This window comes from Ctenopharyngodon idella, chromosome 14 (genome assembly GCF_019924925.1).
Source record: "Ctenopharyngodon idella isolate HZGC_01 chromosome 14, HZGC01, whole genome shotgun sequence".
In the NCBI taxonomy this organism is placed as follows: Eukaryota; Metazoa; Chordata; class Actinopteri; order Cypriniformes; family Xenocyprididae; genus Ctenopharyngodon; species Ctenopharyngodon idella.
In genome coordinates, this window is record NC_067233.1 from 15,837,487 (window position 1) to 15,855,730 (window position 18,244).

Below are 18,244 nucleotides of genomic sequence, written 5' to 3' on the forward strand. Positions count from 1 at the left end.
GCACTGGTTTTAACCTCCAAAGGCTACTCTAAGCCCTTTATTATACAATTTTTTTAAAGTATAATTCTTATAGGCTACAAGGTTTCTTTACCTGCACTACTGAAAAAAACACCCTATTATTCATATACATAACCATTGTCAAAACACTCCCATGGCAATTCCATTTCTATTTGCAAAAAGATTATATTTTCCATTTTGGCGAATTGGTGGCTAATTCCTATGAATTTGTATGATCTAATTTGTTCATTTCGTAAGAAGGAACGGACCTACATGGTTACTTTTTTTCTAAAAATTGTCCCTGCCTTGTGTTGCAGTTAGAATTCAGTTGGCCACACCCCACAGGAAGCTGAACTGAAATGGCAGGAAGAGAAATGCACTCTATCTATCCTTTTTTTTCTGTCCGTTCATTGCACACAACCCTGATATTCACAATATTTCTAAAAAATAATGTAAAAAATAAAGTAAATCGTAGTTTAAAAGTAATTTGCGGCTGGTTGTTTTGATGTTGCTTGTGTTTTCATACATTTTTCATAGACCGTATATGTTTGTGGATAACTTTGGGAGGTTTTGGACTGAAAATAAAACAAAGTAGTGACTATTGCAAAGAAACTCTACTCTAGTGTGCAGACTACAAAGTGATATTTGACAGCACAATTTTCCCAGCGGAATTATGTGTTGTTTGTGTTCTTTGATATCTTGTGCAATAAAGAACTCAATGGCAGACGGGAGAAGGTATTTTAACAAAGTTTCCAATATGAGATGGTACTTTAAAAAAAAATAAAATAAAATAAAAAACATAAAAGAATATTTTGGCATAAAACCTCTAAGTGTATTGCTACATTCCTCAAGGAATGTGCCAATGATTGTGCTCCAAAACCTTGCAAAATTGCAGTACAAGCTCAGAAAATGTGTGTATGTATTAGTGTTCTTAAACATTTTCCACATATCATATATATCTCCATCTGGAGTGAAATGGAGACAGTGAAAAGTAGTAGAACAGAAAAGCAATAGTGCCAGAAATCCCATGAAGCCATCTGTAGTACATCAGCACACTATGCTGTTACTGATGATTTGGCAGAACATGACTAAAGATGTTTTTTTTTTTTTTCCTTTTATTTCTTTCAAAATGAACAACTGTTCCATCATGTTTTCCACTGCAGATCTGATTCATTAGTGGGAACAGTTTGGTGTGCAGTTGTGCACTTCGAGGAAAGTATGAAAGTGAATGAGAATGTGCTTTAGATTGCATTAGAAGAAAACATTACTTTTGATTAATTCTCCAACTTTCTCATGCTGAAAGAAAATCATATTAAATATTAAATTAAAATAGCTAAAACACAGTTAATCATTCACAAAAGAATGTAAAACAAATAATTTACTTTACCATTTAAAGAACTACAAATGTAATACAATAGCTCTTCATCAGCAACATTTTTTCATAATTTGTTTCAACATTGTTTCAAATGATACTCATCTTTATATCTTTCCTCAAGTATGGAACATGAAGTAAGATCTCACCAAACACTGACTGCAAAGTCAACGGTTACATTCCAATAGATCTGTTCTAATCTTGTAGTCACCAACAGATGGTGTACAATGTGACTAGAAGACTATCTTGAGAGACGGCTCTAAACAGCGCACACATACCCGCATTCTGCCACAATCAATCAGTCAATCAAGTTTGCTAGCAGAGCCTCTGGGATTTGACTTTGACAAAGGACATTGGAAGTCAATTGGAGAAACACCAAACAGTATGATAAAACCTTACTGCACAGCACCCTGGTACAATATACATGATTTTGATCTTTCAATAGTGTGCAGCAGTTTGCTGTCATCCATTTGCAACACTGCAGTTTGGATCTTAACCAGTACCAGTTTGATAAATATTACAATCTTCTTGTATAAGAAACATTGAGGGATTAGAATCTGATGGCAAGCAATCCAGTTGTTGGAATCTGTTCCTTCACCCCTATGGTGAGAGGACCAACACTTTTTTTTTTTTTTTTTTTTTTTTTTACAAAGTAGAAGCTTTAAGATAGGTAAGATAAAATAATTTCAGATCAATATTTCATGTCTACATTGTACGTGATTCTTTTTTTGTTGAGAAGACTGTACATTATGCTAGAGTATAGGGGTGGCGAATGGTCCTGGAGAACCACATTCCTGCAGAGTTTTGTTTCAACCTTAATCAAACACTCCTGAACAAGCTAATCAAGGTCTGAGGGGTAACTAGGGCTGCGTTCCACTCCACTTTTATACATGCACTCACGAACTTCCCTAAACACTTCCCCTCGGGGGAATCTCCGCCACAATTTTGAAGTGTGTTCCACTTTGTGAAGTGGATGAGGGAAGTTTATATAGATAGACCCTTGTCCCCTCGATTTTGACAGAGAGAGCGAGTCTACTCCGATGTACACTTCAAGCAGCTCTATATCCCATAATTCAACTTGATTGTGACGTCATAGCAGATCACGCTTAACTGAAGTGTATGATATATTAATTATTTTGAGAATTAATCACATAATAGTGTATAATATATTAATTATGTTGAGATTTAATCACATAATACTTGTAGCTACCTTATGTTCAAAGTCAAAGTTTATACTATTGACTTTTTTTTTTTGTATAATTTTATTTTTCTCCAACATCTCATATACCTATAGGATTTTATACACTTTCTCTAACAACTTATATGCATATAGAATGGTGCATTAAACAAATAAAGTAAAAAGGGGGGTTAAATAATAAATCAGCCATAGTGAATTCCAAGCGATCAAGGGCTTAGTGCGTTCCATTTAAACCTTATGCACGAGTTCCGCCAGTAGTGGGCACTCATGCAACGCAAGCAATGACGCACATCCGAGTCCACGAGACGGAGGGAAGTTAGTGAGTGAAGGGCATACAAATTTGGAGTGGAACGCAGCCTAGGAAGCTACAGGCAGGTGAGTTTTTATCAGGGTTGGAGCTAAACTCTGCAAGACTGTGGCTCTCTGTGGCTTTCACCACCACTGGTATATAGCAACCAGGACTTTATTTTATGCAGCACAGACAAATTCATTAGTCCTTTTTGCCTCAAGCAGTCAAGGAGCAAGAATATGTAGTTCTCATATGACTGAACCATCTGTATTTAATCTATCAGCTAAGAATAGCATTATGATCATGTACTTATTTTCTTTTCAATAAAGCTACATTAATATGTTGCAGGTCCTTGCATTTAATATTAGTGTTAATTATTCCCAACAATTATTAAGTGCGTTAACTGACCAGATCTCCTGCTCTCAAAATACATGTACAGTGCAAAGTGATATCCCTAGTAAAAAATAAATATACCAAAATGTATTTAGAATACAATTACTTTATGCTAAATATACTACAAATACATTTACATATTTATGTACTTAATATAAATACCTGTCACATTAAGTTTGTTTTTGGTCTGTTTTTTTCTGTTCTGTTCATGCCTGAGTTTAGTTAGATTTCCAGGTTGTTAAATAGTTCTGTCATCCTCTGTTCCCTGCCTGTTTGTCACCATGGTTTCTAATTGATGTGAGTATTCTGTTCAGGTGTGTCTTGTTAATGAACTCCTTTGTTTGCCCTCATGTATTTACGCCCTCAGTTTCAGTCTGTTCCTTGTTCTGCATTGTTAATGTCTATGTGTAACGTAGTTGTGCTTTCTCAAGTTGTTCTCCTGTTTGTTGTGTTTATTATTAGATTAAAAGGTCAGTATTGAATTTATCTCTTTTGTTACAGCCACCAACTGTGACAATACCCTGCAATTGTACTTTTGGTATACTAACCCCCGGGTTCACAGACAAGGCTTAAAGGAACACTCCACTTTTTTTTGAAAATAACTCTAGGGGAGTTGGAAAATGAGCCTAAACAGTTGAGTTTTACCGTTTTCGAATCCATTCAGCCGATCTCTGGGTCTGTCGGTACCACTTTTAGCATAGCTTAGCATAGAACATTGAATCTGATTAGACCGTTAGCATCTCACTCAAAAATGACCAAAGAGTTTTGATGTTTTTCATATTTAAAACGTGACTTTTCTGTAGTTACATCACGTACCAAGACCGACGGAAAATGAAAAGTTGCGATTTTCTAGGCCGATATGGCTAGGAACTATACTCTCATTCTGGCGTAATAATCAAGGAACTTTGCTGCTGTACCATGGGTGCAGCAGGCGCAATGATATTACCCGGAGATCGGCTGAATGGATTCGAAAACGGTAAAACTCAAATGTTTAACTCTAGAGGAGTTGGAAAATTAGCCTATTTTCAAAAAAAGTGGAATGTTCCTTTTAAGTTAGTCCTAGATTAAATGCATGTTTGAGCTATTGTAACTGAAAGTAACTTGTACTGAAAGATCTTAAAATATGTCAGTGCCATTGTTTTGTCTCAAGATGCACACCAGTAATGTTTTTTTTTTTTTTTTTTTTTTTCTAGTGAAGGTTATAAAAGCTACTTAAATGCCCTAATTGAACTAAGGCCTAATCCCGACTTAATCTAAGCCCTGTCTGTGAAACCGGGCCAAAGTCTGCTAAATTGGAACAACTAATTTTGTACTTAATGTATTTTAGTTATCTGGAAGTAGTGCTGAGGTCCAACTAAAGATACACTTAAGTATATTTGATTGTGCTAAAATTGACCTATTACAAGTATACTTTAGGTAAACTTTAAATATCTTGCATTTAAATACAGATACAGCAGTGTTCATATTATCCTTACTAATAGTGACACATTTTAAAGGATTAGTCCATTTTCAAATAAAAATTTCCTGATAATTTACTCACCCATGTCATCCAAGACGTCCATGTCCTTTCTTCAGTCGAAAAGAAATGAAGGTTTTTGATGAAAACATTCAAGGATTATTCTCCTTATAGTTGACTTCAATGGACTCCAATGGTCAAAATTAATTTTAGTGCAGCTTCAAAGGGCTTTTTAAACGATCCCAGACGAGGAATAAGGGTCTTATCTAGTGAAACGATCAGTCATTTTCTTAAAAAAAATACAAATGTATATGCTTTATGAACACAAATGATCGCCTTTGCAAGTGCTTCGCCATTCCGCCTCCATATTCTTCAAAAAGCTTACGCTGTATGTCCTACGCCTTCCCTATTCAACTTATGGAACGAACGAGGCGCCAGTTCCGTTTTTTTTCCGTAACCTTCAACCGTTTGGAGTCCATTAAAGTCCACTATAAGGAGAATAATCCTGTAATGTTTCCATCAAAAACCTTAATTTCATTTCGACTGAAGAAAGAAGGACATGGATATCTTGGATGACATGGGGGTAAATAAATTATCAGGAAATTTTTATTTGAAAGTGAACTAATCCTTTAAGCTCAACATTAAGAAATGTACATTGTGCAATAAAGAAGTACTCCAAATAAAGTTGAATTATAATATTTATATCAGTAAGTCTCAAGTGATGTGTCAGTAAATATGTTAATGGATTTGTAGCATACTTGAAAAAATGTATTTTATATACGTTTTGTTATCGTCTTTTTTTCACTAGGGATGTTTTGAAAGCAGTATGTCAAAAATAGGTATCTTAGAAGCATTGCTGCTGTATTGTGATATGTTATTTTAAGGACTGCAAGAAATTCTTCAGTGGTTTTCGAAGTCTAAAATGGGATCTTTGTCAAAATGAAGATCATTCTTAATCATGACTGGAGTAGATTTTTGACCAGAGCAGCTTTTTTTGTCACTGCCATGCATTTGCCAATGAAAGCTGATAAGTAATATGAACCTCTTAAGCAGAAGGTTGACATACTAATGTATTCAAAGCAACAGGTTGACTAAAGCATCCAAATGTCCACAAAGAGAGTCAACAATCATTAAGCTACAGTAGTTCACATGTTTATTAAAGCAACTGCCATGCTATCAGTCAGTTCACATTTTGACTCTGTAATCAGTGAATCTGCATGCAACCTTTTCATGCTCAAGCCACACTCAGCTGGAAGTCTAAAATCAAACTCCAATCAGAAACATGAAGGAACGAAGGTAATACTGACTAGCCTTGGTTAGTGTAGGCCAAAGGTCAAGGACAGAATTAGTGTCAGGGAGGAGTTTAGGAATTCAATATCTCTACATATATGTGCTATTATTTATTTATTTAGGTTTATTACATTAAGTTCATTATTCTCTGATAATTTACACCTTTGGTACAGCTCTAAAACAGATTAATGTGTTTATGGCGCAGGTTGTTGGACATCTATCAAGTGTCATTAGAGTGTTATGACATCACATCTGCACCATAGGCAGCATTTTGTTTGTTTTTTTGTTTGTTTCAGGTTTGTTTGATGGGGATATGGCATAATGAAGTTGTCCTCTAAAACTTTTGTAGTGAAATTAAAATTCACCCCCTCTATAATTGTAAATTTAATATTTTATCTGATTGACCCACTTGTCATTGGAACGTATTTTAATATTTTAAGTCTATGTGAGCAATATCATTCTATTATTTTTTTTCTTCCAGATTCAGAAAATAGATGAATTGTGCAAAGTATATGTTGAACAACTATGTTTGGTGTAAATTAGTATTTTTAAATACCAGCACAGTGATGCCTTTCTAAAGAACTAGCAAATAAAAAGTTGTTGTAGAAAATGTTCTCCCATGGCACAGGGCTGCAAAACTGTTGATGTTTGGTTCTAATTGGAAGTAATTAATTTTCAATGAGAATTACAGTGACTGTTGGCATGCGGGCATGTTCTGCGATGTGACAGAGTTGAGAAAAGTTGAACTTTATGCAAATGAGCACCAATGTAATGCAACTTCAAGCTGCCTTCCTTATCACTGTGCTTCTCTCTCTCTCCATCTTTAACCAGTTTTTTTTTGTTTCTTATCTACATTCAAGCAGGTTCATAGCTGCTGTTTTTAGAGTTAAACCAGATGGGAAATTAAGTGGTATACAGCTGTTTGCCAATGTAAGTGACAGACTCTTTCCCATTACAGAAGTCAGAGATTTCTATTTCAGTCAACTGACACAGCAGTAGACAATTAAGAGTCGAACCGCAGCATACTAAACAGCCCTCGCTGATGCAACAGCCATCTCTCGCTTCAGTCATTCAACTCTCTGTCTCATTTGTGTTTACCAGTGTCTTTAGGGGCATTCGATTGTGTGTGCAAATATCGATATTGACAGTGTTCAGCATTCTGAGGTGCTTGAATATGGCAGAGCAAATTAACCAAAAGCAGGATGGAAGCTTCGGAGAACGGAGAGATAAAACCAAACTTTAGACTGTATGCTGGCACATCAAAGAGCAACACGGTATAAGCTCCAATGACCTGACATATTAAAAAGATTTTTTATTTATTTATTTTTTTGCTGTAGACTGTTCCACTTTTAACCTTGGTGGGGAAGAGCAACATTCTCTCACTGCAAGGAGAGAATGTTAAGAATTCATATTTTTACTTGCATGTTTGGTTTGGTATTAGAGCCAGGGTTGAATAGTAACAAGCTGTGAACTCATGTTGGTGGCAGAGAGAATAATTATTTAAGGGATAAACTGCAGTCAGCCGGTCATTATCGCAAAATAAAGCCAGAGGCGTATTGTTTACCGATAATGATTAGCTGATTGTACATTATCCTGCTTAATACACAGCTACTTACCAAACGAATGAAAAAATAAATAAATGGACATAAAAATATTGATTTGAGTTAAATTATTCTATTATGTGAGAAGAAAGAGACCATAGGGTGGTATGAGATACTTGAAGCTTGCACAGTAGGAAAATAGATGCTTGAGAGACAACAGTCAGTTATGTTGTTTAATGATCATTCTATTCGCTGTAAGTCTTTTCAGGATCTAGTACACTGCAGTTGGGAGATTTTTTTTCCCCTCTTCTCTACAGAAACAAGGAGGTTGTGCCTGTTGTTTCGAGGAGAGGTCATAAGTCATGGGAACAACAAACCACTGCGTCCCCTCATTTTTCTTCAGTTACTTCCTTTTTTTCCCTTATGGAGTCAGCAAGGCCTGTATTCTTCATACCACACAATACCACACATTTTTGTCTTTAATGTGTTATTGGATAAGGATATAAGATAGAAATTAGAATTTATCAGAAAGGTATTTACCAGACATGAGATATGAGTTATCTGCTGTTAAAAATAATGTGAATAGACAATAGAAGTAGTCTAATTAAAATAAATAAATAAATAATAATAATTTTGTATATATAATTTTGGTAACACTTGACAATAAGGTTTCATTTGTTAACATTAATTATACATTAGTTAATCTGAACTAACAATAAACAGTACAACATTAATTTTACTAATACATTAAGATCAAAAGTTGTATCTAACGTTAGTTAATACACTAACATGAACATAAACATTTTTATTAGCTAACATTAACAAAGGTTAATAAATGCTATAAAAATATTTTGCTTATTGTCAGTTTAAATTAGTTAGTTAACTACTGTTAACAAATGAGACTTCAGTGTAACGTGTTGCCAAGATTTTTAATAAATAAATATAGTTGCACTTAAAGGATTAGTTCACTTTCAAATGAAAATTATCAAAGCTTTACTCACCCTCAAGCCACTAGGTGTATGACTTCCTTCTTTCTGACGCATCCAAGCTTTATAATGGCAGTAGGGGTTACCAAAGTAGTATGAGCTAAAGAAAGTGTCTCCATCCACATCCATCCACCATAAACATATTCCACACGACTCTGGAGGGTTAATAAAGGCCTTCTGAAGCGAAGCGATGCATTTGTGTAAAAAAATATACATATTTAACAAGTCATGAAGTAAAATATCTAGCTTCCACCAGACCGCCTTCCGTATTCAAATTACGGAAAAAACAGAACAGGCGTTGCGTCAATTCCATAAGTTGAATAGGGAAGGTGTAGGACATACAGTGTAAGCTTTTTGAAGAATATGGAAGGCGGTCTCGTAGAAGCTAGATATTTTATTTCATAACTTGTTAAATTTTTTTTTTTTTTTTTTTTTTTTTACACAAACGCATCGCTTTGCTTCAGAAGGCCTTTATTAACCCCCTGGAGCCGTGTGGAATATGTTTATGATGGATGGATGTGGATGGAGACACTTTTTTAGCTCATACTCGTTTGGTAACCCATACTGCCATTATAAAGCTGGGATGCGTCAGGATAGCGATTAATATTTCTACGATTGTGTTCGTCAGAAAGAAGAAAGTCATATGCACCTAAGATGGCTTGAGGGTGAGTAAATCTTGGGGTAATTTTCATTTGAAAGTGAACTAATCCTTTAAATCTTAAATTTTGTGATAAAACTAATATATGCATATATATGTATAATACTGTATATATAATATATATACACGCACCAGCGCTCGCACCTGAAAATTAAGCATAACCTTAGACCAGTTTGTTTGATGCAGTAATATAGGTCACGTTTCTGCTGACATTTTTGGTAGGAACACAGTCAACATGTTTTAGGAAAATATTTTTTTGTTGACTCATATTTATATTCACACATGGAAATTTAACCACCCACAGGACTTGCCACCAATGACCAGTCACGTCAGTTTTGTAGAAACTCAGCCAAGCCCTGTACCGCAGAGTATTGTAAAGTCTGCATCTCCTCAGCCATGTTGACATCTAATTAAAGCTCTCTCCCTGTAGAGACAGCTGTGGTGTCCTCTGAGAGAGAACCACCCTGCCCATCCCTCCTGTGCGCTACCTGTGAGATGCTGAGATAATGTTTGAAGATAAAGAGAGACACCCCTTTGTCTAGCAGTTTTTGCTTTTAATTTCCACTTTGCAATCAGCCTGGGGGCTTCAGAGCTTAATGAACTGTTTGTGCTGTAAAGCACTAACACTTACTGACAATAAAGCAATGATTTTACCAAGCCCTGTTCCTGCTGACAATCTGGCTTCCAGATGAAAACCAGATTGTCAGTCAAGCATATTTTGATCCTGTGACCTCTTGCCTCTTGACATTCTGCGGCAAGAGGTCATGGGAACAAAATTTGCTTTACTGACATTTTTGAATAAACCATATAAAACTGCATTTAAAAAAGGTCCATTTATACCAAGATCGATCGTTTATTATAAGCACAGACTGCTGTTATGTCATCTGCCACTTTAAATGCTTAAGCTCTTTAAAGCAGGATGGATTCTGATTGGCTGTCAAATTATTCATCAGCTTGAGAAAAAAAAAAAAATGGATTGTGTAGACTATTCTTTTACATTTTTTTTTTTTTTAAACCATATATTTATTATCGTTATCAATATCATTGCAGTTATCATCCTTGGTGTGATCGGCCTTTAGTCAGTAGATCTATACCAGTTGGGTGCGTTTGTTTGCAATACATATACTTTTATTTTACTGTCTGCAATGGAGAGAAAATCACAGATAGAGACAGTTGTGTTGTCAACTATGCAAGGGCCTCTCACTGACTAGAGGGGAGGATATTATTTATAATAATGACCTTTAAAGTTTGTTTAACGACTGGTAAGGGGAGGATTTAGATGATCTCTGAGAGTTCACTACAGCTGCAGTTTTCAGTAAACATGAAGAGAGATCATAAAATCATGTAGTAGAAATCTTCCCTCAGGCCTCTATAAGGAGGTGGGCAATGGATCACTATTAAATGATGAAATCTATAATACTGTATGAGAGAAAATTAGCTTTATTGTTATTCAGTACTTAAATCTGTAACTTAAAATAATAATCAGAAATTGCTTATTTCCGTAAAAGGGTATGCCAAACTAAACGGGCTCTCTTCAAGCATGAGCACTTAAACTTAAATCATTACGATGGAAAGAAATTTAACAGAATGGACAAAGCTAATGTTAGCTACTGCATGATAGTGCCAGCTTGAAGTTAATTTAGATTATTTTTAGCCATCTTTTAAAATGTTGATATCTTACAGATTTCTGTCATCTGTCATATGTTTTTAAAACGTTTTATAGTAAGATAAACATCATGGATTTCTTAAAATCTATCAATTGTTTGTCTGTGCTGTGCTGTCATCTACTCACCCTCATGTCGTTCCAAACCAGTAGGACTTTTGTTCATCTTCTAAACCCAAAGGAAGATATTTTAATGAAATTTCTGTCTCTCCATTGACTGTCCATGCAACTACCACTTTGACGCTACAAAAAGTTCATAAAGAGATTGTGAAACTAATCCATATGAATTGAGCGGTTTAGTCCAAATTTTCTGAAGAGACACGATCATTTTAAAACGTTCCTGTGGGAACATTTTTGCAAAATGCAAAATACCTACGAATACGTACATATCACTGCAGTTTCCAACAGAAAAGAACACTAGAGGCGGTAAAACAGCAAGCACTTTTAATTGTTTTCATACACAGTTATGACCGCAGGGTCAGATTATGGATTAATAAAGACTTGTTTTCACGTCTCCTTGCACAATATTATGTTATGATCTCAAAACACTTTTTACGAAAGTGCATGATTTGTAAACAAATACACTTTGGACTTTACATCATTTAACCAGCTCCATATGTTTCGCTTTTCTGATGTAACAAGCTTGCTCGGTAGCTCAGCTGGTACGGAATTGTACTTAGGATGCAGCAGCCTTGGGTACAAATTCCGTGAAACATGACTCACGATAAAAGAGATTGAGAGATCAAAACAAGCTAAAATGGCATGATTATGAAAGCTTTTTATGTCACATTTGCTTTTGTTAACACTATCGGGTAGGTTTAGGTGTAGTGTTGGTGGTACGTTATTTTAAAACGTAATGGAGAATCAATCTTAGCGCCAATCTTCGGACATTTCAAATCAGAAATGCGGTGATACATATAAAACCAATGTAATAAAAATGTACCATATTCATGTTCATCTGTTTCGGAAAAAACTGAACATGCTTGTAGCGCCACTCAGTGGACATTTCACACTGAAAATGTCACGAAATGTTCATGGTGCAACATATTTTCTTTTTGCAAAAATGTTCCCACAGGTACGTTTTTCTAATGAGCCTGGGCTGGTTTTATATGATGAACAGATTAAATTTAGGCTTTTATTCACCTATAAACATTCAACGCACAAATCAGATATGGTAAATGGAAGCTCAAGCATGCTTGCTTGACATGCGAGAACCAATGAGGTTCATTCTCGTGTGTTACACATCATGTTTGAGCTTCCGCAAGAGCCAATGAGGTTTGTTTTCGCGCGTCAAGCATGTTGATCAAAGTGTTGCGTAGACTGTCAATGGACTGTTGATTTCATTAAAATATATCTTCATTGGTGTTACGAAGATGAACGAAAGTCTTATGGTTTGGAACGACATGAGTGTGAGTAATTGATGATATATATATATATATATTTTTTTTTTTTTTTCCCTTTATTTTTTGGTGAACTAACCCTTTAAGACATGAAAAAGAACTATATTAGAAATATTGAATGGTAGGAATAGCCCAAAACATTCCATATCATGGACCATGAGAGACGTATTGTAACTGAATTTTTAAGGAAATGAGGACAGCCTGGTCTGTTACTTAGTCATTCCAACAGATAGCAGGAGTGAAGATGGATGACATTGTGAGAGAAAGCTCATCATTGTACTATTGAAATAACTGATTTATTTCCTTAATGGAGATGCTTTTCCCCATTTTTAAAATCCCATATTTTGTTAGCCTAGCCGTTTATGTGTCACCGCATTCATAAACCTATAGATGGATGGCATATCTCGTCCTCTCTATTGCCATGGAATAAAGATGAATTCTGGGCATTTAGCCATAGTGTTATTTGGTGGAATTTTACTGTTTGAATGCCTCATTTTGTGTAGAATTGATGTCACATGGGGACATGAAGCAGCAAATTGAGTCATGGATCTTTTCGTCCAGACCCCGACGGCTGCTGTCATCAGTCTTAGCAAAGCAGTGAAAATGGCTAGAGGAAGACTCACTTGTTTAATCTCACTGTTATTATCGGGTGTTACGTTAGCACCTCTAGGTATTTGTGGAGGATTATTAATCTAACGTCTTAAAACCATGATATCTTCATGAGTGTTCTTAAGAATAACAACATAAGACAAAAGAGCTGAAAGTATTTTAAAATTCAAATTAAAGTCTTGCGGTTGACAGATGCTCTTGAGACCAAATGTTCTCTCAGATGACTCTATTTCTTTATTTCTTTAGCTCTTTAGGTGAAGTGATCTTTCCCATCACTTCCCCTGATACAAACTGCTTGTTAAATGCCCTGAGGGCAAATCCTCAAGGAGATTCAGCTGAATTTATGTCCATTTTCTGTGCTGCAGATAACTGAAAAACTCTCTTTTTTTTTTGGAAGTTCAGTGTTTGTGTCTGTGCATCCAAACATGAGAACAACAGTTACACTGATGTACAATATTACATGGATGAACAAACAGGATGGTTATTGTTTGCTACTGCTGTGATCTTATGTGAGTGACATTTTGTTCTGCTCTCATGCCAGTAAACACGTCATCAGAGAAGAGATGTTGTTGCAAGAGGGAGGGGAGGTTATTTTGATTAAAGGGCACATGAATTTTTGAAATAAATAAATAAAATAATAATGATGTGCACAGACAAATCATTGAATAATTATGACAATATTCCATACAAAATAATCATTTTGATTTCATGGTGACTATAATTTTCTGCTTTTTTGTTACTTAAAAAAATAAAATAAATAATAATAATAATAATAATAATAATAATAATAATATAAATATATATATATATATATATATATATATATATAAATCAAATATATTTCATTCATCATGTAATATATTAAAGTATTCCATAATTCTTTCAGTCAGACTAATTCAAATGGAGTTTGTGAGTCTTTTTGAAAGATGCGTTAAAATGACTGGTTCAAAAGAGTAATTTGTTTGTGAAAAGAACTACACTGCTTGTGCTGTATGTTTTTGATTCACTAAAAAGAACCATTTCATAAGAGTCACTTAGTGAGTGAATCGGACTACTCTGTTGTACGAAATTGCAGTTTTCGAAGACAAATTCATAGAAATTATTTCCCGGGAGGCTTTCACCTAATCAGATTCAATTCAGACCTCAAACTCTGGTATTAGCTAAAGGATTAGTTCACTTCAGAATTAAAATTTCCTGATAATTTACTCACCCCCATGTCATCCAAGATGTTCATGTCTTTCTTTCTTCAGTCGAAAAGAAATTAAGGTTTTTGAGGAAAACATTCCAGGATTTTTCTCCATATAGTGGACTTCACTGGGGTACAACTGATTGAAGGTCCAAAATGCAGTTTCAGTGCAGCTTCAAAGCACTTTACACAATCCCAGACAAGGAATAAGGGTTTTGTCTAGCGAAACGATTGTTCATTTTTTTAAAAAAAAATTAAAATGTATATTCTTTTTAAACACAAATGCTTGCACTGCTCTGCGATCTGCCACGCATTACGTAATCACGTTAGAGAGGTCAAGGTAGGAGGAAGTACCGCGTCAGGGCGAAAAAATCCATCTCATCCTCCAACTTCACAATCATCCGGCGTCGTTGTTTTACCTTTTTTTGTTAAGGGCATTTGGCTTAGTCTTTGCATGTTCGCTTTGTAGACACTGGATCTTTACTTTCAACTACTGTACTTCACGTGTGACCTTTCTAACATGATTACGTCATGCGTGGCGGATTGCATAGTAGTGCAAGATGAGCATTTTTTGTTAAAAAGCATACAATTCATTTCTTTATTTATTTTTTTAGAAAATGACGATTGTTTCCCTAGATAAGACTTCCTCGTCTGGGATTGTGTAGAGCGCTTTGAAGCTGCACTGAAACTGCAATTTGGACCTTCCACCCATTGAACCCCACTGAAGTCCACTATATGGAGAAAAATCCTGGAATGTTTTCCTTAGAAACCTTAATTTCTGTTTGACTTAAGAAAGAACGACAAATTATCAGGAAATTTTAATTTAGAAGTGAACTAATCCTTTAAAGGTGCAATGTGTAAAATTTGGGAGGATCTATTGATAAAAAAAATGCAATATAATATGTATAATAATATTTTCAGTGGTGTATAAAGACCTTACATAATGAACCATTATGTTTTTATTACCTTAGAATGAGCCATTTCTATCTACATACACCGCAGGTCCCCCCTCCATGTCAAGTCATCATTTTGTGCCGGCATGTTTCTACAGCAGCCCTAAACGGACACACACTCTACAGAGCGCGTTTAGTCACTATGTTGTTCTTCTTCTAAATCGTTCGTGTTTTTAGAGGCAGCTTGCATCGTCACTATGTTGAATACTCACAAAGAAGAAGAAGCAGTAGTAGTAGTCGTCTGGTTTATTAGAAGCAGAGACCGTTCTTTGTTAGAAGTAAGAAGAAACCTCATTGGTTGACTGGTTAACGTACTCTCTGCTGTCTCAGACGACGACATCTTTGACTTGTGTCAGGCAAATGGCTACCGTACATTTTCATATATAAAATTGTGTTGTGTCACAGTATGTTTGCAAGAGCCAAATACAAAATAAATAAATAAAATAAGACCACTCTGGGGAGGACTGTGCTTTAAAAGAGACCATGTAAGAATAATCTTTTACAGGGGGTTTGTCTTTGTTCTTTCATCGTGGCCTCTACTGTCACTTTGTAATGGCAGTCATTCACTGTGTCACCCATCTCTTTTATCCATCAAAGAGACAGCGTTCAGCATATTATGGCTAGCTGAATATTAAATGTCTGGGTTTAATAGCCACATGACAGCTGAGCCCTTTGAGATAGCGTTGAGATATTAGACAGTGTGATATATGACAGATCATCTGTGACAAAATACATTTTGATGTGCAAAGCTATTTACAGAAATTGTGTCAGATATCAAATTCCCTTACTTTCATTTTACTGAATGAGTAAGGCAGACATTTGATAAATCATGTATTAAATGATATTTTGATGCAACCAGCCCTACGGCACCAGCCCATTGACATTTTCTTAACAACTTAAAAATCTAGTATTAAAAATATAGATTTTGTCCCAATGATAATGCAATTATTTAGCAGTTTTTCCTTGTTTATTTGTGACTAATATTTCAGGTCATTGTGTCACTTGCATCTTATACGAGATGAGTCAGTCTGTCTCTCAGTGAAAAGCCACCTGTTACAAAATATGATTTTACTGCTCATATTTTTCTGTTGATGGTTTAATGTGAGGAATATTGAATATTGTGTGTTTACACATGGAGTTCTGGAGGAAATAATGTTTGATCATCCTAGATATTCTCTGTTGGTAAATTTCCAAATGGGGTCAAAGAGGCACAAGTAGATGGTTCTTATATCTTTGGATTGGTGTTAAACTATATTTACTATAATGTTGGAGCCAACTGGTGATACAACGTTTCTAATTTTACCCACACTTGGTGGTTTGCGAGTATTTGTTTTGGTTTCTTGCTTGCAAGCATTTCCTCTGGTTTCTGTTTTGGTCATTTCACAGTTTGTGCACATAAACTGTAACAGTTTTTGGCCTTGGATGTCCTAAAGAAATGGGGAAGAAATGCACTGAGAGAAAATAAGGGACAAGGAAAGAGAGAGATCTGTACAAGAAACACAAGGCCAAAACTCATTCAGTATATGACACAGACAAACATGCTGAATTCTTAACCACTATAGTCCACTGAAGCCTTAGTAACAACACTGAAATTGCCATTGATTTGTTTTCATTTTTCCCCTCAACCACAGCCAATACATTGCCTGATTGCCTAATATTCCATGGAACTGGTCATACAACACCACATTCAGTTAGTGAATGGGGGAAAACCAATCAATCAAAACAACTGTAGGTGATTGGAGTTTATCCAATGTCACATGTTTTAAAATAGCCTACTTTGGTAGTTCTCAATGCATGTAATAACACATTTTTTGAAAGCTGTATGTCTGATAGATTTTAGACAGAAAAGAGCAAACACCTTTCACATGAAACCATTAGAGTTACATAATTCAACAATAATAATTCAACAGCCTAATTGCTACATTGTGATCATATTGTATGTGAATTCACAATGGATGTGATGATGTGAGTGAATCCAATTATTCAGTTTTGTTGAATGCAAATGTTCAATCAATCTACTTGAATGCAGCTTTTTATTTATTTATTTTTTTGTAATAGCCCTTTTCTTGAAATCTATTGGACTTAAACGGAGCTGTGTCATGTTTACAGTGGCCTTTACAAAGTGCTGTCTGCTCTTGTCGACTTTTTTCCCTCCTCCTCTGACAAATCAATGTTCACCAGGTCTACAGAATCGCTTTCCGATAGCCTCTCTCCTCTAGTTCCCTGCTCTGACCTTTTTCCCGTTTTTAAGCCAGTCTTCTTTCCCACTGACCAAATTTTTGTTGTTTTGGTCCAGGCTATGTATATTTTGTCATTGTCTTTGTAGTACTATCTAAAAATAAAGTATTACCTATTGTGTTTTACTGCTGTCACTTCTGTTTTGTTTTGTTTTGTTTTTTTACCCCCACTTACACTTGTTCACTCTTTCTCTGTTGATCTAATCACTTATCTTATTTCCAGAACTGCCTGGTCATTTGTCCTGCGTCATGTCACTGCAGAAGCACTGTCTCATTCTCCGGAAGAGCACTGTTGTGTCCCCTTCTGTCTGTAAATAAGAATTAACATAGCTATTGTATAAGAGTATTCATTATAATAAAAATATTAATTTCTTTTCAAACTGACCCTAAACTTTTGAACAGAGTACTGTACTGGTGATATTGTTAATTAAATTAGTGAATTAAAATAGTACAAAAGTGATAGTGTAATCCTATCTGATTCTGTGAATCATCTCTTTGCACTCCATGTCCAGTCTATTGACTGTGTATCTATTTTTGTACATTAAGGACTCCAAGTGTCCCAAGTGGCATTTGATTAACGAGAAAACACCAGAAAATGAGACTATGCACCCTTCACAACTTCTCAAGGGACAACGCATGCCATAGTTTATAGATGTATTAGGTATTTCTGAATTTTTAGATTTTTCTCATGTTTTTCTCATGTGTTTTTGTGTGGCAACTCTGATATCTGTAGCATTTTGTAGACATTTGTCCTGAAAACTTAAGGCTGTGAGGAGAACCAGTGTTTATTGTGGAAAAAAAAAAAATAAAAAAAAATAGGTCAAAGAAAATGGCATTCAAGCCTATGTGGAAGACATATTGTTCACCTCTGGATTCTGGACAGGAATAATAAGGTGCTGTTTATGTCATTGTCACCTCTGGTCTGGAGAGAAGCCATGTTCTCATCTAATGAGATCCACCAAGCTGCATCACAGTCTGAGAAAGTGAGGAACTTTAGATGAGGAGACAGGAAAAGA

The 18,244-nt window shown here is 35.4% G+C and overlaps 1 long non-coding RNA gene across 3 annotated transcripts in view; it reads right to left on the bottom strand.

Annotated features, from left to right (window-relative positions):
* The window catches only part of LOC127494737 (uncharacterized), a 63,815-nt gene that overhangs the window by 9,874 nt on the left and 35,697 nt on the right, over positions 1-18,244 (bottom strand). The window contains exon 4 of one of the 3 annotated variants that reach the window (XR_007924961.1): positions 17,989-18,219. The exons of the other annotated variants lie outside the window; for them this stretch is intronic. This is a non-coding gene — a long non-coding RNA (uncharacterized LOC127494737). Of the gene's footprint in view, positions 1-17,988; positions 18,220-18,244 lie in introns of those variants that run through there. 3 annotated transcript variants of the gene reach the window in all.